The sequence below is a fragment of the Peromyscus leucopus genome, chromosome 14, assembly GCF_004664715.2.
Source record: "Peromyscus leucopus breed LL Stock chromosome 14, UCI_PerLeu_2.1, whole genome shotgun sequence".
Lineage (NCBI taxonomy): Eukaryota > Metazoa > Chordata > Mammalia > Rodentia > Cricetidae > Peromyscus > Peromyscus leucopus.
Window position 1 is genome coordinate 26,456,642 of NC_051075.1, and position 26,970 is coordinate 26,483,611.

A 26,970-nucleotide genomic window follows, 5' to 3' on the forward strand; every position below is an offset into this window, starting at 1 on the left:
TGAATAGGGAGGTGGAGAAGATTTGGGAGGAGTTGGGGGAAGAGAAAGACAAAACCAAAATATATTTTATGAAAACAGTATTAATTGAAAATAATTACAAAAAAAGATAAAGGAGCCAAAACATATAAAAATGTTTTTGTCTGAGCAAGTGAGGTGGAAATCTTCCATGGTTCTGGTTCCTAACATCATTCTGTTCCCATGTCCAACTTTATATTCCACTGCTGGGGAATATTGTTTTAAGGTGTGTTACTTTTGTTCATGTTGCATTTGTTTAACTCTGTGAAGCTGTGTTACTGTGCCTGTCCAAAACACCTGATGGTCTAATAAAGAAATGAATGGCCAATAGCAAGGCAGGAGAAAGGATAGGCAGGGCTGGCAGACAGAGAGTATAAATAGGAGGAGAAATCTAGAAAGAAGAGAAAGTAGCCAGAGAAGGAAGAGGGCCTAGGCGTCAGCCACCCAGCTACACAGCAAGCCACAGAGTAAGAAATAATGAGAGGTATACAGAAATAGAGGAAGGTAAAAGCCCAGAGGCAAAAGGTAGATAGAATAATTTAAAGTTAAGACAAGTTGGCAAGAAACAGGCTAAGCTAAGGCCAGGCATTTATAATTAAGAATAAGCCTCTGTGTGTGATTTATTTGGGAGCTGGGTGCTGTTCTCCTCCCCAAAAGAGCAAAAACAAACAACATTTCACAGAATAAATTTTTTTCCTCATTACTAGTAAGACTCCCAGCTGGAGCAGGTTTACAGTCTCTGGATACAGTGTGGGAAATGCTGCAACAGTGCTTACTGTGGGTTCTCTGAAATGAACAATTGTATTGAAGACTAGCTCCATGGATTGTAGCACCAGGTACAGCCAAATCATCAAAAACCTATGTAGATTCATCAAGGTGATCAAAACTAAAAAACCATGAGGTACAGCTAAACCTCTTGTGAACTGTAACCTCTGTCACAAAATCAACCCTGAGTTCCAGTGGAAACCCTCTGTGATGACACAAATGCAGTACTTGTGATCCATTTAATTATTCTGAACTGGCCAGGAATTGTTTGCTGTTTTTCTGATTTGAATTTCATACCATTATTTGGTAGAATTTAATATTTTATTTTGGTAAGTAGTAGTGGAAATATAAAAATTACATTGTAAATTTTCCTACAGAAATGGTTACCTGTTTTATAGAATACAATACTTTTTTCAGGAATGAAGGCATACATTTGTAGTAGGACGTGGATTTCAATCACACCAGGCCAATATGTTCTGTGAATCGGCTTTGGTTAGGCTCTGGAACCCTGGTTCAGTCTTTGTATTGCCTAGTCTTTGGACGGCACTCCCCATATATCACCTAAACCTATTTCCCTACTTCCTGTGTCCATCTTATACCTACCTGTGTGTGTTCAGTTCTCTGTCTTTGACCAGACTGGAGGTAAAGACAGTGAGTGCTGACCTAAAGGTGTGGAATATGTGAGAAGATCTGCTGTGCCTGCTGGCACTAACACTTCTGTTATCTCCTCTTTTCCTGATCTAAGGACTTTTGGTATTGCATTGACAGAGATGTGGAAGAGTAGGTGCCTGTGATATTCTGCTGGAGACAGTGCCTGGGTCATTGTGAAAATAATTCCTAGTAGAGGTCCAGTTTATGGTTGTTACTTCATAAGTAGACATCACAGGTGCTCTTCAGAAGTATGGATTACAGTCATCGTCTATTTTCATAATAATAAGCCTAAGCCTGAACCAAAGCCTTCTGAATTGCAATACTTACTCTAATTGTGAAAATGTGCCCAATACAGACTGTGTTTGAAAAATGAAGTGGGGGGAATTATTGCCCCAACTTTCTTTTAGAGCAATGGATTTTTGTTTTAAAAAGATACCAACAATGTATGTATTTTTGACCTGATTTCTCTATAGATCAATGTTAGTATTTGATAACATTATTCATTTTGTGTGATTTTGATGCTCTCATGGTATTTTAGAACAAAGGTGGATGGAGATACTTGAAGCTGATCAAATGAGTATTTATTCTCTGGAAGTTGTAGCTGTTTGCGGTAACCAAATTCCACACCAACTTGTGCCCCAATGACTGGGGACAGTGATATGTTAAATTGTCTCTTGTGTTGTATGCATGGTAATGCTTTAAAAAGTACAGTGCAAAGTCCCAATGGTTGTCTAAAACACAATGAAGTTAATTTGATGGATTTAAAAACATTATATACTGTTTCCAAACTAAAATATATTTTAAAAGTCTTAGATTATTAAATAGATTTTTTTAAAAATTTCTAATTTGAGACATAATACAGAATTCTTTATTAGAGATTATTTAAAATTTTTCAATAAATGTAAATGCATTTACTAGAGAGATTTTCAGTAACAAACATATCTCTATTCTTTTAGTATGTTGAGATGAAAGTTGATTTGCTGATGCAGTATATCTGCAGAACTTTAGTGTGTACACTTAATTTGAAAAAAAACTAACCTTCATAATTGACATAGCTGGAGTATGCCAACTAGCACAAAATGACTTTATTGTGTTGTTCAGTGTTGGTTAGTTTTTCTGTTATGTTGATGCATTAAAACAGATATTAAATTTTATCATTAATTCAGTGCCTGGTCTCTCATCAAATCCCCTTAATTACAAAGTGACTCCAAGGATTAGACAGCATGGATTTTAATTTTAACTGAAACAAAAAAAGGCATCTTGGAAAATCACTCTTGTCTACTGACTCATACAGATTTTTTTTAAGACCCAATAATTTATTGCTTATCTTTAACTTTTGATACAAAAGCATATTACTAACATTTTTGTTCTTCAGTTCCTATTAACTATATTATTAGACTATATTTCAGGATTCTTTTAAAAATGTTTCTGATAAATTGCAGCTTTGGAGAGTTTAGGTAACTTGTAGCTTTGCCTTCTGTTTTCAGCTTTGAATCTTACACAATTACACTTGGATCTGTGGTATATAGGATCTTTTATTTCTACTTCCTTAATAATTCACAGTCATACACCGTAGCTTTACATTCCGTGGAAGTGTTCCTAGTATAACACAGTGCACTGTTCCCGGTGCCGTTTGAGGCTCATGGTTATTTAGATGAACCTTCTTCACTTCATTTTGGTACTTGCTGTTTTTATGTCTAGAATTGTTTTGATGTTTTGCTCCCAAGAGGTGTCAGACATTCTACCCTTCTTCCTACAAGCTATCATTTAATAGGATATTGTTACATAGTGTTCACTTTAAACATTGCTGTGACTGCATTTTATTAGTTTAAGAGGCTAACAAAGTTAATTATCAAAGTGATACAGAAAAGTGTATTTCTCCACCGTATTTTTGCTCTGTTGCTGGATGGTCAGGTTTTAGCTCTGAAATGCCTCTTTGTGAATCTACATCTAAAGGTTTTCAGTCTACTTTGTTTTATCTACTATTTTGAGTTTTATCTAGATCAATAAATTTTTAGGTGGTTCTTGATTTTTTGAAAAATGAAAAAAGAATATTAACAGCCTCACAACATTCTAAGGTAGATTATCTATTACTAATAATTTCTGTTCTTTTAATTTCACTTTCACCTTTTGAGACTTTGTTAAAATGTAAGAAATAGCAATCGTCCAGTTAAGCAAATGTTGTGTATCTTCTATTTCTGTGAGTTTTATTTTTAATTGGCATCCCCTTTGTTGGTCTTAAACTGGATTTTTATATGCTGAAAGATATTTAGCTCATCATGGCAGAGGAAAAAAATAAATTGCCTAGAAACGGATTGTTTACGTAATATTAGATGGTAATATAAACCAACAAAAGCAAGGAAATTAACTTCTAAGGCTGACACACTGCCCTTCCCTTGCTCCTTTGTGCCTGAAGGTATCATGTGTGTGTTATAATACCAGCAGCGTACAGTGGACTCCGTTAAGAACGGCCAAACTTAACTCTCAATTTCTTGATGTTCACATTATTTGTCTCTTAATGCTATCTAATGCCCTTCAAATGTGAGATGAGGCAATACATGGTGGATCTGAACACAATGGTAAAGTTTATTTGATTTCAGATCTCATTTATTGTTAATTACTTCTCAGAATCATGCAGCTCAGGTATCAATCAGTTCTTCACATCTTTAAAAAGAACAGAAGTTTTAAAATGTATCAAGGAAATTTTCCAGAAATGTAGACCCTGATTAAGCTCTTACTCTTTTTTTTTCCCCTTTTTTAATTTTGTTCCTGCTTTTTCTCTCAGAGTCTTGGAGCATTGAGAAACTCCTGTCTTGTTACAAATAATCAAGTACAGGAACGTTGTAGAACAGTTCTGGTATAAATTGCACAAGAGAATTATTTATGAAATTCTGGGGTTAGCTCTAAAGCCCCCCCCCCAAGTAACTTGCAAGATTAATTTGGGAGATGATAAATACTCAGATTCTCTCAACAGAATCCGTTTTCTTGATGATTATGGAAGAATCCATTCTGCTTTATTTCTATATTCATTAGCTCGTGGTAACTCATCAATTGCCAGTGAATTCTATGCCGCCTTTTGGGGGCTCTTTTATAAAACTATAATGACTAAGCTGACATTTCCATGTTAGAAAGTTGACCCCGTTTGAGAATGTGAACCCCTTGTTCTGTAGTAAGTTGGGGAATTACTTTATTTTCTGTTTTTCTTCATAAGTAATCCTTTGTACTCCAATATTAGGCGTGCATAGAACATACTTTTCTCAGATATTACCTATTTCAGTTGAAGCTCTGAATTTTTCTATGGCCCTTAATATTTGATTTGTGTGCTGACCCTCACAAGGAAAAACATCAGAAGTTTTCCGTAAAAATTATGACACAATAAGCAGTCCAAATGTCACTCAAAGTTTTTGCTCATAGAAACTAGAGAAATGACTATAAAACGGGGTCGAAAGTAGTGTAAGTTTGAGAGTAGCAATACTTTAAGAATTTTTATTTCATATAATTAATATTTAATTGGTTACATTTAAAACTACAGAATAGAATGATCTATTTACTAGAGATTTGTGAAACAATACTTTAAGCTCTTTCTTATTCCGAGGTGTTGAAAGGTGAAACATTTGACATTTTCTTTTCGGGCATTGCTTTAAAAACACAGAGGGCGGGAAAGAGGCGTTGCCACATCAGCGTTCAGAGTGTTTGCGGTTGTCCGTGACAGCAGCTCCAGTTTAAAACACCTGTGTTTACTTTCCAGCTTTTCAGACTCGGCCTTAAAGTGGCCTGAGAAAGGGACGCCCAGGCGTTCCTGTTAGCTGCATTTTCACAGTGCAGGGGGGAAAAACGCCCGCGACTTTCCGCTTTCCTCGCTGTGCCAGAAGTTAGTTCCTTTTGGATTTTATACATTCTATCCCTGCATAGTTACGTAAGCATGAAAGAGGGCACAGGATTTATTTCATCTACGCATTATACTGTAGACGAGCCATTTGTTTTTAAATATCTTCTCAGTCATTTTGCCTTTTGTTCACTGACTAGGTAAAGTTGGTGAAGCACGGTTCACTTACACCATGTGCTAACAGTGTCTTTAACAACTGAAAGAAATTTGTTGAAAAATTCAAACACTTTTTTGCAGTGAGAAATGCAAGAATATTGCATGGCCCAATATTGTGGTATGGTGGACAATAGTGTGATATAAATGTATTTAATTATTTTGTAAGTTTTAAGCCTTTAAAGGGGTTTTTGCTTTCTATTATGTGTTGACAGGATTTTGATAGTATTTAAAAAGCTATTTTATAAATCTACCAGTGTGATTTTCCCTTGTGGCTTCCTAATACCTTGAAAAATAGTTGGTGCTTTAACTATCTCTAGTTTGGCCAGTGTTTACTAATTTTAGACATGTGATTTTGAAGTAAATATTTTATATATCTTTCATCAATTACATGACACCTGTATGTTATATCAATCTTTATTTGTCTCACTTTGAGATGTTCTTGGCTATGACATTTCAGTTACATAAATATGATTTTATTTGTTTATTTCTAAATCCAGATCCTTATTCCAATGGTCAGTTGATAGTGTGCATTCTGTGATACATTACTGCTACACTTCTGACTGCAGCAGAAACATTAGCTCTGACGTAGTTACTGGAAAGCCTGATTAGCGTTTTAATGATTTTGTCTTTTGATAAGAAATTGATCTTTACTTCTCCATATTCATGGTGATCTTCCTTAATATTTTTTGCGCTAAAGCTAGTTTAAATAGCCAGTGCAAAAGTTATGTGCTCTTACTACAACAGAGACAGAAACAGAGGAAGACAGACAGGGAAAGAAGAGATTTGTCTATAGCTTCCAGAGATTATTCTCTACCCAAGCCCATCCATAAACCCGGGTTTAGAACTCCAGTAGTTCTGAGTCATCATTTTTTAGAGCACTGTTAATTCCTTAGACAATAATTTAGAAGGTTATTAATGTGTTAGATCAGAGAAACCAGCGAATCAAATACTGAATTGATTAAGGGCTTAGTACAAATCACCATGTTAGGTATTAAATGATAGTACAAAGCAGTAATTGACTTTATTAACATTAAAGATAATATTTTATTTTGTTTATTATACAAGGTTATCCTGTAAGTTATTTGAGCATTTTATCCTCACACATACTACCTCCTCTTAGTCCTCCTGCCTTCAACTAATCCCTTCTGTTTCCCAGACAGTTGTAATTTGACCTTTTCATCATAAAGATAAATAGTATTTTAACAATATAGTCCATATTCCATGGTGGCTGTGTGTGTATATGTATGTGTATATGTATATGTGTGTATTTGCTCTAATCTAAGTATCTCAAGTGGATTTGAAAAACAAATTATAGTTATTTTGTTTTTCTAGTAATATGCAATTACCAAAATAGCTAATATGTTACTTTAAAGTAAATTTTATTAATGTAATTTTATAATGCTGCAAAATAATAGTTCATTTAAAATTAAATAATTTGTTGTAAGTATCAGTATTGTGTGGAATACTCTGGATACAGATAGTACAGTAAAAGACCTGTAAAATGCAATAATATGTATGATGAGAAAGTGGAATCTGTGTGAATGGAAATTGAAATTGTTTCTGAAGTATAAAAGAAACTAGTAAAAAAAAAATACTAAGACTTTTAGCACAGAAGAACCAATAAATCACCTTGCATGCATAATTGTCCATGTAACAAGTAACAATCATCAACAAGGATTTGCATAGGTATTGTATAATATGGACCAGTACTGTTTGAATTCTTGAAGCTCCAAGAACAAAAAAGTCACTTGGGCTGAGATGTCTTGGGAGCTTAAGTAGCTAGCCACCAACCCTGACTGACAACCCTGAATTTGACGGTCAGACTCCACATGGTAGAAAGAGAAAACTGATTCCTATAAGTTGTCCTCTGACCTCTCCATGTGCACCATGACATGTATGTATACACACACACACACACACACACACACACACACATACACCATTATATAAATAAAATGTAATAAAAATGTTTTTAAAAGAACAAATTTATTTAAGATACTCCATTTTTTCATGAAGTGCCCATATGAGGAAGTAAAGGAGAGAAAAGGTCATTTTAGAGCTGTTAGCATGCTCATTTCCAGAAACTGAGATTGCTTCACTTGGCCATGGAACCTGATGCCATGTTTCCAGTGGGTGTGTCAGCTCTGTCCTAGTGATGACTTCCCCAGGCACTGCTGTGGAGCTGGTGTGTTACGTAAGAGCCAGAATTCCCCCAACAAAGTGCATAGTGTGTCTATCTGTCTGAAACATTATTAACTTCCCTGTTTAGCAACCTAGTTCTGTATGCATGTGCATCCTCTTTGCTTCCCCTTGAGGCTATCGGTCTTGTGTTTAGAACATAGATTTTATGTAATGTATTTTGCATTTGTATATGTGTATATATATGTATCAACAAATGTGCTTACCGGCATGTCTATCTTCCAAGGCTTTTTATCCATATCAGTGTCTGCTTCTACTGCTCTCCATCCTTTTTTGAGACAGGGTCTCTCCCTGAGCCTGGAGCTCTCCAAGACTGGTTTCACCTAAATTAGTTTGCTAGTGATCTCCAGAGACCAGCTTGTCTCTGTTCCCCCATTACTGGTATTTGCAGACCCAAGCCACCATGCCTAGAATTTATATGGGTGCAGGAGATCTGAACTCAGTTCCTCCTGTTTTTATTATTTTTTGAAAGTGTATTGATACATTTGCTTGTAAAATTTTTATTAATAATTTGCTTATAGCTAGAGCCAGAAGAAATATCTTCAGGATAGTTAGTCCTCCCTGGGTTCAGCAATTATAGACCAATTCAAGTACAGGCTGAGAATGTACTTAGACCTTTTGCATTGTTTCTGAACATGTACAGAGTTTTAAATCTTGTTATTTCCTAAACAATATCATCTGCTGTTTACATAGCTTTTACAGTGTTTTGAATATTACTAATAATTTAAAGGTGATTTAAGGTGTAAGAAAGATGTGTATAGGTGATATGCAAATACAACACCATTTCATATAAGACACTTGAACATTATGGTACTCACACAGGTTCTATAACAGAACCCATGGGATGACTGACTTCTTGTTTGTTTGATTTTATTTCACTCTACTTTATTTAAGTATAGCTAACATGTAATAAGTTATATATATATATATATATATACATATATATATATATATATATGGTGTGTGGGGGTGTACCTCAATACACTTTGACAGGTGTGTATCACCATAATAAACATAGCCTTTCTACTAGCCCAACAAGCTCTTTCATGCTGCTTTGCAGTTTATCAGTGCCTCCACCTCTAACATTGAGTAATCCCTGGCCTGCTTTTGGTAGCTATGAATAAATTGCATGTTTCCAAAATATCCTATAACTGCAATCATGTCCTGTGTAATCTGGCCTCTTTTGGTAGAACTTAAGATTCATCCATGCTGTGTATGTCGTGGTGGTTGTCTTTAACTTCAGGGGAGTCATACTTAGAACTCCAAATGCTTTCTTCTGTTCCTGGTCTCTATGTGCTCTCTTCTACATACTGACTTACTTTCCAGGTTGTATGGGAAGTTGAAGTGTACAGGACTTTCCCACTTCTCACTTTAAATCAGGAAGGAAGGGCCAACTTACTCATCAAAATTAAAACAGAAAACCCAGAGGGGAGTGTTGCTAATTTGGATGAGACAGCTATATATATAAGAACATATAGGCTTGCTCACTTTTCTTTAAAATGATTGGGATAGCCATGTATAGGGACAGGCTAAGATTAATCATGCTCTGTCCCTAAAGTTAGGCTGTAACTGAGGCAGAGAGAGTTTCTAGAGAAATCCCAAACATTGTTTAACTAGAAGAAGAAGAGGAGGAGACAGAACAAATAAGCCCATACTGGATATATCTGGAACTATACACTGGCACAGAGTACGACAAAATTATTTTCTATCCCCAGTAATCACATGGAGACATTCTTAATTATGAAAGATTGGCCTATAACTTAGGATTGTCCCTCTAGTTCTTATGACTTAAAACCAACCCATCTCTATTCATCTACACAATGCCATGTGACCTCTCCTCCTGCATGTATTGCTCTCTCTGTGTGTTTGGCTGGCAAACAGAGAGAGAGCCGGAGCTCTCTGTGCCCAGAAGTCCCTACTATACCTCCTGCCTAGCTATTGGCCATTTAGCTTTTTATTAAACCGATCACAGTGACATATCTTCACACAGTGTAAAGGAACATTCCACAACAGAAACTATCGATAAAAACTGTAAATCCCTGGCTATTGTGTGTAATAGAATTGCAGAGAGCTAAGAATTGAAGTAGGGATGATTGCTGGGAGGTTATTGTTTTAGGCAAGAGATGATAGTGGTTTAAATTAGACAGCTGAGAGTAGGTGAGACGTCGGTGGGGCTCGGGTTCTTATGGACAGAGAAAGTAGTTCTGCCTTGTGTGGGTGGATACAGTAGCGATGCTGACAGCGTTTGTGGAGAAGTTTCTGGGGGCACCTTGAGAGAAGAGAGTCAAGAATGAATGTTTTATCTTTGGCTTAGAAAAGGTAGTAGTTGAATTGGGGAAATTTAGAAGAAGTATAATATACCTGACTTTTTCAGAACATGTTAGTGCAACCATTGGACTTGTAAGAAGTCATAGCATGGTGAAAGTTAGGTATACAAGTTTGGAGTTCTGGAGATAAGGCCAGTCCAGGGAGTTCACATTCCTGTCGGCATATCTACTTACGAGCAATAGCTCTGTGTTGTTTAACAGAAGAATATAGCTGAAGAAGAGGACCGACGCCTGTGTTATTCCAACACTGGTATAGAGGTGATGAAAGGCCTCATCACGGGAGAGGTCGTAAGAAACCCAGGAAAACAGCATATCTCAGAAACAAGTCGCAAGTCCTTTAGGAAGAGGAAGAGAAAATTTTTTTATTGGAGCCTGGCCTCAGCTGGTAAAGGTGCCTAAGGCCAAACCTGACATGCCAATTTCAATTCCAGGAACCATGTGGTAGAAGTAGAGAACTGATTCCTACAATTTGTTCTCTGACCTCCACAAACCTGCCCCTCCCCACATATATGCACATATCTATGCACACCAAAATCTTAAGAAAATTTAATAAAATGCTCATAAAGATTTTTTGTTTAATTTAACATATACAGGTTTAGAATGAGCTCAATAGGAGAAATCCGCACTTTGGGGAAGTAATGAGAAATTTAAATAATATAAACAAAATTCTAGGGTTTTTGATACATGGACAATTTGTAGAAAGGGGGTGGTAGTTGAAGTGTGGCACTAACCAAAGATGTACCAATCAGTCTAAGAAATGTTGACTAAAGACAACTCGTGAGGGATATGTATTCATACACATAGCCAGTTGGAGTAGTAATTTTACCTATTGCTGAAGACAACAGGCACATCAGAAACAAGGCCCAGAGACCCCTGAGCTGAAACTGACCTGAATGCTCCCTCCCTGAGGACTAACTTTTATGGTACCAGAAGCCACCAGTCAGACTTCCAAAGAAGGGAGGTAACCAACAGCCTTGCATAGCTATATGAACCACATCTGTGGCCACTTTGCATGATAACTTTGAGGATGCATTAGTGGCTTTTACCTTGGTAGCAACCAATGGCTCTCTAATTGGACTTGAGACCCTCTCAACAAAAGGGAAACCATGCCTGGTACTAGAAGTCTAGCTAACTACACAGTGCTAGTGAAGTCGTGGCTATCAGAGGAGAATCTACAATTACTAATTTACTAAACCAACATAATCTCAAATAATAATGTATAAACATTTATCTATATACTCACAGATAAGTGTAACCTTGCTACAAACACTGACAACCTGAGATTGATCACAGAACCCACATAAAGATGGAGAGACCCAACTCTACAGAAGTTGTCCTATGACTTCCACATGCACACTGTGTCAATGTACACACACACACACACACACACACACACACACACACACACACACTAAATTGTAATAAAGAAGAAGAATATTTAAAAATAGACACACAAAGCATAGGGAGGAAAACCATTACACAATGGAAGCAGAGGTGGAGTGATGATTCTGACAGCCAAAGGATAGCCTTAGATTCTTGGTAACTACCAGAAGCCATGAGAGAGACCTGGGACAGAGTTTGCCTCCAAGCTTCTACATATGGCCAACCCTGCCAAGACCTTGCTTTTGGAAATCTAAGAGAATAAGTTCTTATTGTCTTAGTCCTCCCAATTAATGACATTGAGGAGCAACTCTAGTAAATTATTATGCTCTGCTTTGCTCTTGACTTTTTCTTTAGTTTCTAACAGTCTTACTTTCTCTAAAAAATGAGGGCTTTGTTTTTCAACAGTATGAGTATTTGTTACAGACTGCAATTTATATGGTCCTTCTCATACATTCCATATGGCTTCATCTGTACTCATCATGCACATTTAGAGAAAAGCATATAAAGCTGTAACATATGTTCAAATATTCTTGGTATAAAAGGGATATTCTTTCTGTTCTCATACTTTGAAATATTTGACTTTAGAACAAGACAAACTTTTGATATCTTGCATGGTCAACATTAGTGTTCACGCTTCCTTTCTGTTCCTGTGTTAAAATACCTTGAGAAAAAGCAACTTGGGGCAGAAAGGGATGTCTTTGGCATATAGTTCCAGGTTACAATCCAACACAGCAGGGACGATAGGATGACAGGAGATATGTCACACCCATGGAAAGGAACAGATTGAGATGAATACATTCATGTTCACTTGTTTGCTTGTTTGTGCTCAGCTAGATTTCTCCATGCTTACACAAATCAGTACTGCTCCTGCCTAGAGGATGGTGCCCCTCACACTGGACTGGGTCTTCACTTATCAATTAACTTAATTAAGGCGGTTCCCTGTGGACATATTCACAGGCCAGCCCAATGTAAGCAAGAAGCAGTAATTGAGACGCCCTTCCCAGATGACTGTAGGTGATGTCAAGTTGGTAATTAAAGCTAACCATATGACCCTGCTAGGCGTATATCTAAGAAGTCTACCTACCTCCATTTCTACAAAGTAGAAAACCTTACTAAGTAATTTTGTGTGTATGTATTCCTGGAAATTGAAAAGTAACTATAAACCTCCATTATTGAAACCTCAGTATTACACATTAGCAAATCACACCACTTGCCAAATACTGTGTATGGAGTATACAAGACATTGAGCAGATGAGAGCTTTTAACTTAGTTCAATGAGAAATTTATAGGCTGGATAGAAACTGATAGACAATACCTTACATTGGTATTGTCATCAAAAATTCCAAATAATTGAGAACATTCTAGTATAGATTTGGAGAAGGTATCAACAGTTTTGGAGGCTTTTGTTGTTTTGATTTGTTTGTCATTTTTACTAATTTATTAAAACCTCCATAGTTATCAGCAAGAGTATTTGTAGTCGCAGTTTTTGAAAGCAAGTACTTCATAAATAGAGAGAACATTTTTATTGCTATAACTTGGTCTGCAACTTGAGAGCCCATAGACAGCATAATTATTACTCAGTGCAAAAATAATCAGCTCTATACTGCTAAAGGTCAACAGAGCTCTTAACAAAATTTCCTTTTGTTCATTCAAAAAGCCCTTTCCGTTGCAGTCTCTAAGTAAATGTATTGTAACTTTACTCAAGGAAAACCTAATTTAGTCGCTAGTGTTAGTGGTATACTTTTGGGAGCTCACCCCCCCCCCAAAAAAAAAGGAAAGAAAAGAATTGATGTCGAGATACTTGCCAGTCTCACTACAGCGTGTGAGAGTGAGGCTCCGTATGTGCTGTCATGTCACCTCATGGAATGCGCAATGCCAAATTCTTTTCTCATACTGCGTAAGATGCTCCACTTTGCTTATTTGTTTCCCCAAATCCAAGTTGAGTATGTACTGCATCCCTCCTTCATTTTGGATATAATTGAATTATGTGGCTGTCATCATTCTCATGCTCTGAACTCTTAGAAAGCATAGTCAGTCACATCTACAGTGTTAATAAAGAAGGTCAAAAATCAGATTGTTAATTTATACATTTATAATTCCCTTAAGGTGAATATTTGGAGTGATACTATAATGAATGATTCATTATTTTAAACTACCAACTGTGATTGTTAACAGGGATCATCGTGGTTGGTTCTCAGGGAGAAAAGATGCACTTCATAAAGTGAATAATCTCTGTCATCAGATAGTAAAATTGGTGTTTTTAAGCTCTGTTTTGGACCACTACACAGATTTATGCTTCTGGACCCATCGCCAAAGTTGGAACATTTCCATCCTTTAGTTGAGTTCCAAGAATGTCAGTGTCCTAGATTGCCTTTATCTATGAACTTGACATAGCCTAGAGTCATCTGAGTGGAGAATCCTCAATTAAGGAATCACTCAGCTTTGCCTGGCTTCTGGGCAATCTGTAGGGGAATGTCTTGCTAAATGATATAGGAGGGCCCAGGACTATGTGAGCAGAACCTTTCCCTGAGCAGGCACTCTTAGACTGTCTAAGAAAGCTAGCTGAGCAAGAGCCTACTAGCAAGCCAGCAGCATTCTTGCATCTTTTGCGCCCAAAGGTTTTGCAGTTCCTGCTCTGATGGACCTGGAAGTGCAAGCTAAATAAGCCCTTTCTTCCCAAGTTACTTTTGGTCCGAGTGTTTTATCACAGTAACAGAAACTGAACTGTAACAGTTCGTCACCCTGTAGACAACTCTGATATTATAGCACAGGCTTTTGAAAATTCCACAAAGATTATTTTTTGTGAAGCAAAAAGTTAATAAGCTCTAAAGATTTTAACCTAAAGATGTATGACATGGTGATGTGGATTGGACAAAGAAAATGTAACCATTTTAATTTCAATGAATTAATTATACAGGCATAGGAAGGCAGGAAATACTGGAGGCTGTTAATGAATTCTGTGAGTGAAATGTTGAAGATTGGGACTTCTCTGAACAACAATGGTAGTAATAACTAAACAATAATAGTGAGAAGCTTGAGGTCAAGTAGCAAGAGTTGACTTACTGAACACGATTAATGAAGGAGATGTTTAAGGTACTTTTAAGTTTTTAAGACTGGGTGCTGGGGAAAACTATGATATTACTTGCAAAGGCAGTGACATTAAGACCTGGGTTTGATTAATGAAGACGAGTGAGTTTTGTAGAAAATGCTAACTTTACAGTGTAAGTAAGATGCATGGTTGGTATTTGAAAATACAAAGACTGGAACTGATTGGCATGGATAGTCAAAGCTCAGTGGTCACTTTGTGGTTCCAAAGCTAATTCCCTGTGGAGTCTGTGTGATGGTCTAAAAGAGGGGAGTATTTGTTATAGAAGTAAAACAAATACAACTTTTAAAAGTCAGGATAATAGAGAAGGAAGCATCAGAATGGAGCTCATTTTTCCCTGATTGTGTGAGCTCTACTGGGTCCTGTTTGATCTTGGAAAGCTTTCCTATGCAGTTAATGATCCTGCCATAGTGGAAGAACTAATCTGCCCAGTGATGTGCTATTTGTTTTCTTATCACTATTGCAGATATGCTAGTTTGCAGCCATGCTAAGGGAACCTGTCCATCTGATACGAATAGGCTCAAGAAGTATAAATTAAGAGAATATCGGCTTCATGGAGAAAGGTGGTGTGCTTAAAAGAAGGAGGAAAAATGCAGATAAAACTAAATTTATGCAGAAGGTGATGCGTTGAAAAAAAGGTGTGTGAGACCTAGCAATGAGACGTTTATGAGTTTGACAGTGAGCCAAGTTGGGAAAGGCATGCTGAGCATTTGGGATGTATATTATGAATGAGAAAATACAGGTGACCATCTCAGGATGGTAAAGCATGCAGTTAAATTCTTATGCTGAAAAACATTGAAATTGTTATGAAAAGCACCTAGGAATACCTGGGTACTGGTCTGCGTTAGACCTAATCCTTTTTTTTTTTTTTTTTTAAGAAGAAGCCTTTAGAACAATCATGTCATAGCCAGATGTTTGCTACATATGTACTGATGTCCATGTTTAGTAGACAAGAAAGGGCATATACTTCCGGGTGATTTTAAACAGGAGTGGACTTAGGAACTGTGGCTTCAGAGTAGGTTTCACTGTTTTACTGCTCAGTGAATCATCTGGAATATGATGAGTGCCACACTCTACTCCAGGAGAAGCTCTTCATGGTTGGAGTGAGGGTTTGATGAGTGGTGACCACACCTGTTCATCCACAAACTAGAGAGGCATGGCTGGCTGCTCCTTCACCTGGGTTCTGCTGCAGTATTCTGGCCAATGGGAAGGAAAGCGTTGGCTACCCAGTGTCAGGGCAGAAAACACCGAGCTGTTCTGCCTGCTACCGTGCGGAGAAATTAGCTCTTTACTTAGAACTGAAAAATAGTAAAATAATAGAGATTTTTAAGCAAAATTAATAGTTTGCTTTTCTAGTAATGTATTTTATTAGCTTCCACATATTAGGTGATTCCCTTTAATTACAGAAACTTATTATTGAGTATTCTGCAAAGTTACTTTTACAGAAATTGATAACTTTTTCTATGTCCACTTCTCTCTATTTGTAATTATACAAGTATTACAATTTCACTTTAGGAGCCACAATTATATAGAATGTGGTGAGAGTTTTTATATAATGATTTTTATGGCAGACATCCATGTAACCCAAGTGGTGACAGCCTAAATAATATTACTTCAGAAAGTTTGTCCTTGTTCACTTTTTTTGGTACAGCCACTTGTGCTAGAATGATTTATTTACATGTTATTTAAAGTTTCTGTCTCTATTAATCGTCCTGATGCCTAACTGGGGCACTCAGGACTGATAATCAGCAGGCTTTTCTATTTAATTCTGGAAGAACAAGCTGCTTGTGATGACCCAAGAGAGCCACAAGGGAGGCTTGTGAAAGAGGGGTGTTCAGCCAGCTCTAATCCTCGTTTTCAGAAAGGCAGTGTCTTTAAGTGGTCTCTAATTAGTGAATAGATATGGTTGTAAATTCGTGTAGACACCTTCATAGCACTGAGATGGTTTGCCTGGCTTCTTTACATCATTGCCTTACATTTCTAGTAAGTGAGGTTTTAATATAAACATCTAAAATGCAGGAAATAGAAAGTGTAGTTGTAAATTATATAATCATTGTGATATTACTGGTGTAACTTATTGGTATGTTTCTTTTCATATTACAATTAGAAACTGGGATGTTATATGTCATAAGGTGATGTCTACAAAACTGAAGTGTGTTTCTTGGTTTCTTGCTTGCTTGTTTGTTTTTCTGATCGCTTTGTATACATGAGGTGTTTACTGCTCTGAGATAAAATCTTCAGTTTGGTAAAACTGCTTCTACCAGTCACCTAGGAAATATAAGCCAGGGAACAACACACTGATATTTAGGCGTACCAAGAGGAAATATATTGCTTCAGGAAACTGAATATAAAACATGATGGTGAAAACACCTGCAAATCAAAAAGAACAGATTTTAGCTATGCTTCTCTTTTTCAAAGAACTTAAGTGCTTAGCTATTATTGTTAGTGCTGGAGAAGTAAGTTGGCAGTGACATTTGAAATATGATAAATAAAAGCCTACAGAATGTCTGCTTTCTACTTTTAGCACTTGTCTGATTCCTTCTACAGAAATTGCATAATGGAAACTACCGTGGAGTTAATGCAACTCCAATATATCGACCTTAACTTATTGTAATAAATGTATTATCTATTACTGTGTAATGATAAAGCCACGGTTATTGAATCTGCAAAAGTTATTGAAAGAGAGAGACGGGAGCTTTTTGCTGTTATCACCTGTATTATTAATTGAAGATAATTACTGAAGAGCAGCTGGCTGTTGGTTTTAGGGGGCATCAATTGTTCTTCTCACCCAGCTGTTAACTAATAAGGATCGTCAACACATCTGTTTCAACAGCTGGTAATTAACAAAAGCCTAATTGCTGCAACTCTTTTAACATCCAATCTGTGAAAAAGAAGTGATGTAGAAGAATATTATTTACTTGGTGCTTTGCACTTTCTGAGACCAGTTTCCCTTTTTTCTCTTCTTACATTTTTTTTTCTTACTTTGAACACCACTGCCTTTGTATGAAGCATTGAATGGCAGGAGCACACAATATGGTAATCCAGAGCTTAACTTTTCCAGATCTTTGTTGGTGTTTCTTATTGCAACATTTCTTTGCTAACTTAGAAGATAAAATGGATCAAAAGCATTTTGAGTAGTTCCATAGAACAGTTAAAATCCGCAGCAGCGTGCCCTGGGCTGTGCTGCTGTGTGAGCATCCAAAAGGAGACGGGGAGAGATAGAATTCTTTTCTGCCTTCACATGCACAACTCCAAAGCAATTTCCATACTGAGATGCTGAATTTCTCTTTAAACTATTGCACATGTTGACTAGCATAAGGTCAGCTGCAGCGAGCCCTCTCTCCTTCTCTACAAGTTGCTATCTCCTAAAAACATCAGCTTACTTAGTTTAATACCTTTATGTCAACTTGAAGTTAGAAAGAAAACCTATTAGTTTATCTGCAAAATCTTGCTTTACCTACTATTCTTTAAAATATGAGTTGATTTTTTTTTTTAAGTTGTATTGAAATCAGAAAGCTTTGGGGATGTCTTGTTGTTCGTTACAATGAGTGACTAGAAGATTTGTAGGCTTGGACCTTAACACCAGAATAAAACTATTTCACAGACAAAAGGACTATAAATTAATGTATGTTACCTTAATGCTTTAATACCCTTAATTGTGGTTTGGTTCAGTACAATATAGAGTTAATATAGCCTTGACAATAGAGCTTTATATTTATATTTTATAATTTTTATTAATTATATATCAAAAATTTAGTAGCCATTTTATGTTTAACTGTAATGCATAATATATATACATATATATAAGCTGTCTGAATAATATGAGGTATATATTTATTAGAGATCACACAATCACATAATCAGGTTGATTTTTCCCTTCAACCCCTTTGTGAATTTGAGAATGTTCTGGTGAGTTACACGACAGTGATTATGATTCTTATTGTAAGAATCTGGAAGGTCCTGAGCTAAGGTGATAGTCATGTTCACCTGGTTACCCCTGCTTCTATAGCTTTTTCAGTTGGCAATATTTCTATGCAGGCTGTTCAGTAATTGGTGTTGAAAAGTATAAAAGAAATTCTACCCAGGTGCTTGCCATGGACTGAATTGCAGATTGCATAATTTCAATTTTTTTTTTTTTTTTTTGCTGGCAAGACTATTTTAGTTCAGCAGGTGTTCAGGTGATGAAGTGTATAAGAGATGTAATGCAAAAACATACACGATCCTGAACAAATAAACAAAATTCTACTGGTTAAGTGTCTAACTAAATAGAAAGGTACTACATGTAGAGAAATGTTTATGACTGAAATGTAGAAGAGACTACATTGTCATTTGGGGAAATGTTTGCTTCTTGAGTTTAAATAAGACTTTAATTTTCTCTGTGTGCTCATGTTCTTAGGTGGCACCCCAGAGCTTAGTGAAAGGAATGTATCCTGACATGAGAGAAGACAATAGGCTTTGTTGGGAACCTACATGCTAAGCATTCACTCTACCACTAAGCTACACTCCCAGCCTAGGAACCCACACTCTGGCTCATGCTTTTTTTAAAAAAACACTATTCTATTCTTTTCTTGAGGAAATTAACCTCAAGAATAGGTGCTGTGGTTAGAACAAAATTCATTTATTTAATAGACATTCACTGAGGATCATTGTCAGAACACAGTCTAAGAATGGAGTCCTGTGAGAATTTTGAGTGCTTGTGAGAACACTCCAATAAGACAAATGTCTTGTGACCTCAGTTTCCTCAAAAAACATGGAATTGTTCTTGGCATGTGCTTTTGTGTCTCTCCCAGGTGTAGTAGATAGGAGTGAGTTCATTTTAGATTATTCATTTCAACTGGCTACTGTTATTTGTTTATATGCCTCTATGGAAAAACATGTTTTTGTCATGTGTGGCTTGTCCTTATGATTGTACAATTTACTCAGGTGACTCTTCTTAACCCTCAGAGTATAAATTGTCTGATACTCCAAATAAAGTTGGCTATTGCATGAGACTTTAGTCTGCGCCATTTTTAGTGCCACACTGTCATGCCACCAACTAGAGTGGTAAACAAGTTATATATCAAATCATATTAAATGATAACTAGATTATATGTGAAACTGAATTTTCAGTAATTTTGTACATGTCAGTAAGAATAACTTTTAGAAGGATAGCCAAGAAGCCTCAGGGGCCAAACATGTAGCTAATGTCTAATTATCAACAAACATAAGGCCAGAATTAGTATTTCGTGAAGTAGGATTCATTAAATCTAAAAGATACAAGGAAGAGACATACCCTTCACAGGATGAATTAACATGCACATACGTGGTTAAAAACAAAACGTTTTAAATTTCTTATAGCTTAAAAACAAAATTCCCACACTAAAACTAAAAGGCAAACTACACATCTGAACAAGTGAATAATATCTGAAATATAATAAACTCCACTTAATAAAACAGCCTGATAGGAAAGTAGGCAATAGATATTGGCAGTGAAGACAAGCATCAGCAGTAGATGTTCAACATCACTGGTGATCAGATACATGCTGAGAATACGTTATCCAAAATGCAGAGGATGATGAGCACTAAGGGTGTGTAGAAAAAGTACTTTGAACACTGCTGACAGGACTATAAATCAGTGTAACTGGTGCAAAATACAGGGTAGAGGTTCCTCATAGTTTAAAAACAAAACTGCCACATGATCTAGCAGTCTTCTGGGTGTGTATCCAAAGGGAATGAAGTCATTGTGTCACAGACATCTGCACTCCCACACCTTTGTGATATTACCCGCAATAGCTAAGACATGAAAACATGTGTAATATCTATCAGCCAATGAGTGAATAAATAAAAAGTGGTAAATATACATAATGGAATACTACTCAGTCATATGTTCCTGTGATCTCTGAAGACATGGATGGAAGTAGAGTGGGCTAATGTTAAGTGAATTAAAATAACCTAGATGCCCCTCAACTGGATAAAGAAGAATGGATAAAGAAAATGTGGTACATATACACAATGGAGTACTACTCAGCAGAGAAAAACAATGACATCATGAAATTTGCAGACAAATGGATAGAACTAGAAAATATCATCCTGAATGAGGTAAACCAGACTCAGAAAGACAAACATGGTATGTACTCACTCATAAGTGGATACTAGATGTAAATCAAAGGATTACCAGACTACAACCTACAGCTCCAGAGAAGCTAGCTAACAAGGAGGACCCTAAGAGGGACACATGAATTGCCCTGGGAAAAGGAAAGAAGTAGATGAGATCTCCATGAGTAAACTGGGAATGAGGGGGGGGCAATAGAGGGTAGGGGATGGGGATTGAGAACATAAGGGAATGAGATGGTCGAGCTGGAACAGGGATGGAGTGGAAGAAATACCTTCAAATGAAAAAGATACCTTGATAGAGGGAGACATCATGGGGATAGGGAGAAACCTGGTGCTAGGGAAGTTCCCAGGAATCCACAAAGATGACCCCAGCTTAGACTACTAGCAGTAGTGGAGAGTGTGCCTGAACTGATCTACCCCAGTAATCAGATCAGTGAGTACCCTAACTGTCATCATAGAGCCTTCATCCAGTAACTGACGGCAACAGATGCAGCGATCCACAGCCAAGTACCAAGCGGAGCTCCAGGAGTCCAGTTGAAGAGTGAGAAGAGGGATTGTATGAGCAAGGGGCATCAAGATCATGATGGGGAAACCTACAGAGACAACTAAACCCAACTAATGGGAACTCATGAACTTTAGACCAACAGCTGAGGAGCCTCCATGGGACTAGACTAGGCCCTCTGCATCAGTGAGACAATTGTGTAGCTTGATCTGCGTAAAGGGCCTCCCTGGCAATAGGATCACAATCCATCTCTGGTGCATGAACTGCCTTTTTGGAGCCCACTACCTATGGTGGGACACCTTGCACAGCCTTGATGTAGGGGGAGGGGCTTGGACCTGCCTCTGCTGAATGTACCAGGCTGTGCTGACTTCCTGTGGGAGGCCATACCTTGTTGGAAGAGGGAATGGGGGATGATTTGGGGGTATGGGGGATAGGCTAGAGAGGCAGGAAGAGGGAAGAGAGGGGGATCTGTGGTTGGTATGTAAAATGAATAAAAAAGTTCCTTAAGAATAAAAAAAAATCACAAATGCCTTATAATCTTGTTCAAGTATTCCACTTTCTTTAGGTACGCTTATGTCATATAATTTATTATCATTAAGATCATATTTTAATTATTTTATTTTTGAGATTATAATAATATCATTTCCACCTTTCTTTCTTCCAAACGCTCCCATATACCCCTCCTTACAGCTCTTTCAAATTCATGGCCTCTTTTTCATTATTTGTTGTTATATGCATTTATGTATATGCATATGCGTTCCTAAAGATACCGTGATAACCTGCTCAGTCTGTATAACACTACTTGTGTGTATTTTTCAGAGCTGACCGTTGGGTGTTGATAACCAGTTGGTTCGGGCTTCCCTGTGTAAGACCACCTCCCACTCTCAGCACTCCTTAGTTGCCTGTAGTTGTTGCTGCGGGGTTGAGGCCTCTTGGGATTTTCCTGGTTCCCCATTGGCATGCCCATGGCTGTCACCTTGTTCAGTTCACATATGGGCAGTCATGTTGGGGAGACTTTATGTGTATCGCTTCTGACATATCTAGGAGACAATCTCACAGAAAACTCCCTGGTCCTCTGGTTCTTTTCCTCTTTTCGGCCCTTCCACAATGTTCCCTGAGTGTTAGTTTCAGGAGTGCCTTTGTAGATATATGTGGTGATATTTTATTTGTATGTTAATAAACAAAGCTTGCCTAGGGACCAGAGATCATAGTCAGCCATAAACACAAGTCAGGCGGGAGTAGCCCACGCCCTTAATCTGATCACATGGCAGGCAGAGTCTCTGTGTGTTCAAGGACACAGGCAATCGTGGTGACCATGCCTTTAATCCCAGTACCAACCATAGAGACCTGGAGGTCTGTGTGGACAGGCAGTGACGAGGAAGTGAGGTGGCTGGGCTTAGAGCCAATGAGAAGGCAGAACAGGAAGGCAATAAAGGCTCAGGTTAAACAGGAAGACACTTTCTTGGGAAGCTATGGTGAGGTGGTGAGCTAAGGTTAGTTGGCGGCTATTGCTCTGGTCTCTATGGCTTGCACCTCTGTATTTGGCTCTGTGTTTCTTATTTAATAAAACTGTTTAGAAATTCGTCTACAGATGTATTTATGGGCTTGATCTCCACAACTATGCATTTAAACACCTGATTTTTAAAGCACCAAATTTTGCCTAATGTTTAGAGCATAGTGGTTAAGAGGAGTAGGGGACTTTGGAACCCAGAGTACTGTTGTTTGAATCTAAGATGGTCTTTTAATTAAAAAATAAATAAATAAATAAATAAATAAATAAATAAATAAATAAATAAATAAATAAACAGAGCCAGATATTGGGGTAAAAGCTGAAAGATCGGAGAAGCAGAGCAGGCCACAGCCACTACCTATTACCTCACCAAACTCCTCAGCCTGAAAAAGCCTCAGCCGATAGGCCTCTAGCCAAATGAGCTTCTTCAGCCGAAAAGGCTTCTAGTTCCTGTTTCTTCAGGCCTTATATGCCTTTCTCTGCCCAACCATTTAAGGCATGTGTACTTCCCAAGTACTAGGATTAAAGGTATATGCCACCACTGTCTGGCTCTGTTTCTAATCTAGTGGCTGGCTCTGTCCTCTTATCCTCTGGCAAGCTTTATTGGGGTACACAATAATCGCCACAGAATACTGAATTCATATTCTTGTTCCACCACTTAGTAGCCAGCTGACATTCTGTAAGTTACATAGCAATCTTCTCATTTGTGAAATGGTAATAGAAGCTACCATTATGGTGCATTATAAGAAATAAGTAAATGACTTCATAGAACATTGTTTGCTGTGCAGTATTTTCATTTTGTTGTGGGTATGTATAAAATTATAACATATTATGATGATTTGGAAAACTTGGATTTCTTTCTATATCCTTTTTCTTGTTACTAAAGTATCCACACAGTTAATAATGCTATTCTCTCTTATTTTCCTCACTTCCAAAATAATAGAAATAACATTTATCCCTTCAACAAAAGCATTCAATTTCCTACCATGTCAAATTCAATAACATCTTATACTTTAAGTCTTTTATAAACTTCATAATATTGAGTCCTGTGCACTGCACAGAATCTGTATAGCCAAGAAAGGGGATAGAGCAAAATGTGCCTGAGAAAGCAAGGCTGTCTTTTTCTTCTTTAAAATTCTTAATATATTGCACATAATTAATAAATGGTGTGTATGTATGATCTTGGTCCACAGTGGTTTTCTTGGTAGAGATAATTCAGATCATAAGAAAACTCAAACAGCTTCACAGAGACATAACATCTTTTGGTCTAAGTCAAAAGATGTTAAGCTTATAAAACAGAGTGATGCTGAAAATTTATTTTCTTCATCTGTCTAGTGGATATTTACTACCTACTCAACACCTAACTCACCAAGTTCGTGATTTGACTTTTTTTCCTACTATTTATTCAATGATAGATCATTAAAGCATTTTCTATGTGCTGGCTACTAGTTTATGTATTTCATTGGTTTTATTATATTTTATTAGTATTAGCACCTTGAGGTGAAAAAAGTGGAATATTAGGTTGCCTACTGAGACAGCTTGCAAGTAGGGAGCCAGGATGCCTCCCAGGTCCCTGGTTCCACAGACCTTACCAGGCTGTGCTTCTAGCATACCCTTCTCTAGATTTTCTATCTCAGTTCTATGAATTGTGCTTCCAGCTCAAGAATCAACTTCAGTTATTAATACTATAGTTTCTGTTTCTACCACAATTGCCTATTTTCTCTCTGATGTCAGATCACCTCATAGATCATTGAACAGTGCATATATTATTCTCTTTACATGAAGGACTGACTCAGTTGTCTCCATTTTGGTAAATCAAAAGGCATGACATGAGGGTAAAATATAACCACTAAAAATGCTCTAAAGAGCATTACACAATGTAGTGAGCAAACAAATTCTGTATCTGAAAGGGAGAGAAAGAGAGAGAGATGTAAATGAAGTCTCAGTTTTATCATTTTGATAAAGGTTTTTAATTTTTAGGCTATTTTTTGCCAGCATTTTAGTTACATGTTATCTACTAAGTTTTTAATCTGCTTGCAAGTTTGAGAGCTCAAATCCTAGCTGACTATAGTCATTGCTTGAACAGTCATCTAGACTCATCTTTAAAGACACACGAGAAGATGTCTTGAGATATTTTCATAGTTATAACAGAGTTCAGTATATTTATGGTTATTCTGTAAAAATGATTATTTTAAAAATTAACATACTCTTAAATTATGTCATATTAAAATGTGGTCTTGTAATGTAAAATAAACAATGCTTTATGAATATTTGTATTCTAGTTTCAGCTTTCTTTTTAATTAGCTGTGAAACCTTGGACAAGTTCCAAATGTTTGCAATAGCAACAATTTCCTTATCATGAAAACAGAGGACTGTGTTACCTCTCAGATGCTTCCCAAATCTGCATCCTGACTCAATTTAATTTGTACATCATACTCCTTTATTTAGTAGATATCATGAAGACAATCAACTGCCTCTGCTCTGTCATGAAAAGAGGTTTGCATTAATGATCTTGGTAATACCAAAGGAAGGCTGAACTATTTCAGACTATAACTATTAAAAACACATTGAAACCAAACATAAAAAGATTTTAAAGTAAGATAAAGATTGTTATCCACAATAGCAACAGTAAATATTGTTCAGTTCTGTGAACAGTATAATCCTGCCTTTGTCTACCATTCTAAATTGCTAGAAAAGACTTACTAAAACAGTGTATTTCTTTTCTAATATAGTAAATGGCTGTCCTGTTTCAACCACAGCACCCAAAACAGGTATATACATTAGCACTAGGCTACCAATCTTTATTATTATTATGTCAGGTATTATAAAGGGACACAATGTGGAAAATGCATTATGATGAATCTGGTTGTCAGTAATTCTGTTACCTAATGATGATTTGATTCATTGTTTCCTCTGGAAATAAGGGGGATTATCCTATAGATAGTTTGAAAGGATAGACTGCATAGTGTCTTCCAACACTTGGCACCATCTCATCCCATAACAGGAATTTAACAGCTAACATCCTTCTAAGATTGTTTCAGTGAAATCACCAAGTGTTGTGATTTCTTCACAGATTATATAAATATACACACCATAGGACCCAGAAATTCTGCTTCTAGGCAGTTACTCAAGAAAAATGACATATATGCAGATATTTAGAGCGGTTGTATTAATGACTTCTAAAACAAAAGTAAAACATCAATCAGTTGGTGAATAGATAGTCACATCATGGTTCTTGGTGTAGCATTGTTCACTGATTATAAAGGAATGAACTACTGGAACATGCAATAATGTAGATTAATCTCAAAGTATATTAAGTAAAATAAGCTAGAATTAATGGCTATATGTCTTTTATATAATCTAAGAAGGCAAAGATATAGGGACAGAGGCTAAGTATAAAAGGAGGCTAGTGACCGCATTGGTGTGCAATGAGACATTTGGAGGTAATGGGAATACTTTATATATTGAGTGTGATGCTGGTCACATGACCACATATATTGGTCAGAGTTTACAAAAGCGACCAGATGTGGTGGCTCATGCCTGTAGTGGCAGCATGGAAAAACTGAAGAGAAGATTGCCTCAAGTTCAAGACACGGGCTGCACTATGTGTTACAGAACAACCTTACCAAGAGTTCTTACTCTGCCTCATAAAAACACGTATAATATGTTTGAAATCATTGAGTTTAACTTTCTGGAAATTATAACTCATAATCCTAATTGCTAAAATCTGTGTGTATTCTTACTTGATGTCATATGTTTCACTTTCATGAAATTTGACCTAAAAATAAGACTATAAGTAGAAAAGGTACAAAAATATAAATGGTAAAACATATATATAAGGATATAAGTAAAAACAAAATTTTTTAAACAGAAATGAGTTTATTTTGAATGTTTTTTCCTAGTTTGCAGGGATATCTTCCCTATAGTTATGGAATACATAAGGCTAAAACAACCATTCAAACTTCTTAAATTTAATTACAGAATAAATCTGTTAGAATTCTTTAGCCCAGATAGAAAACAAACTAATATCTTGTTCCTAAGCTTATATGCAAATATCCAGACTGCTGCATGCTTTTATAATTTTCCATTATTAAAATAGAAAAGTTATATTATCCAGTGTTCATTTTCATTACACTAATTAATTTTCTCATAATTGTGTTTTTATTATTTTTCTTATTTACTGCATTCTTATGCAAGAAACTAATTCCACTGAATCATATGCATTCAACAAAATGCTAAAACTCCAGAATTTAAATTACTTTTATTATTGACAGTGTAGTTTTCAAGGTTTGAAACAATTGCATGTTCACTGTCAAAGACTATTTAAACTGAAACATAGTATTTTCATGCAAATTGAACTTTGAATAAATAATACTA

General features: G+C 36.6%; 1 protein-coding gene across 6 annotated transcripts in view; it reads left to right on the top strand.

Moving 5' to 3' along the window:
* Nucleotides 1–26,970, top strand: part of Mipol1 (mirror-image polydactyly 1) — a 303,018-nt gene that overhangs the window by 173,636 nt on the left and 102,412 nt on the right. The gene's annotated exons all lie outside the window — the stretch shown is intronic.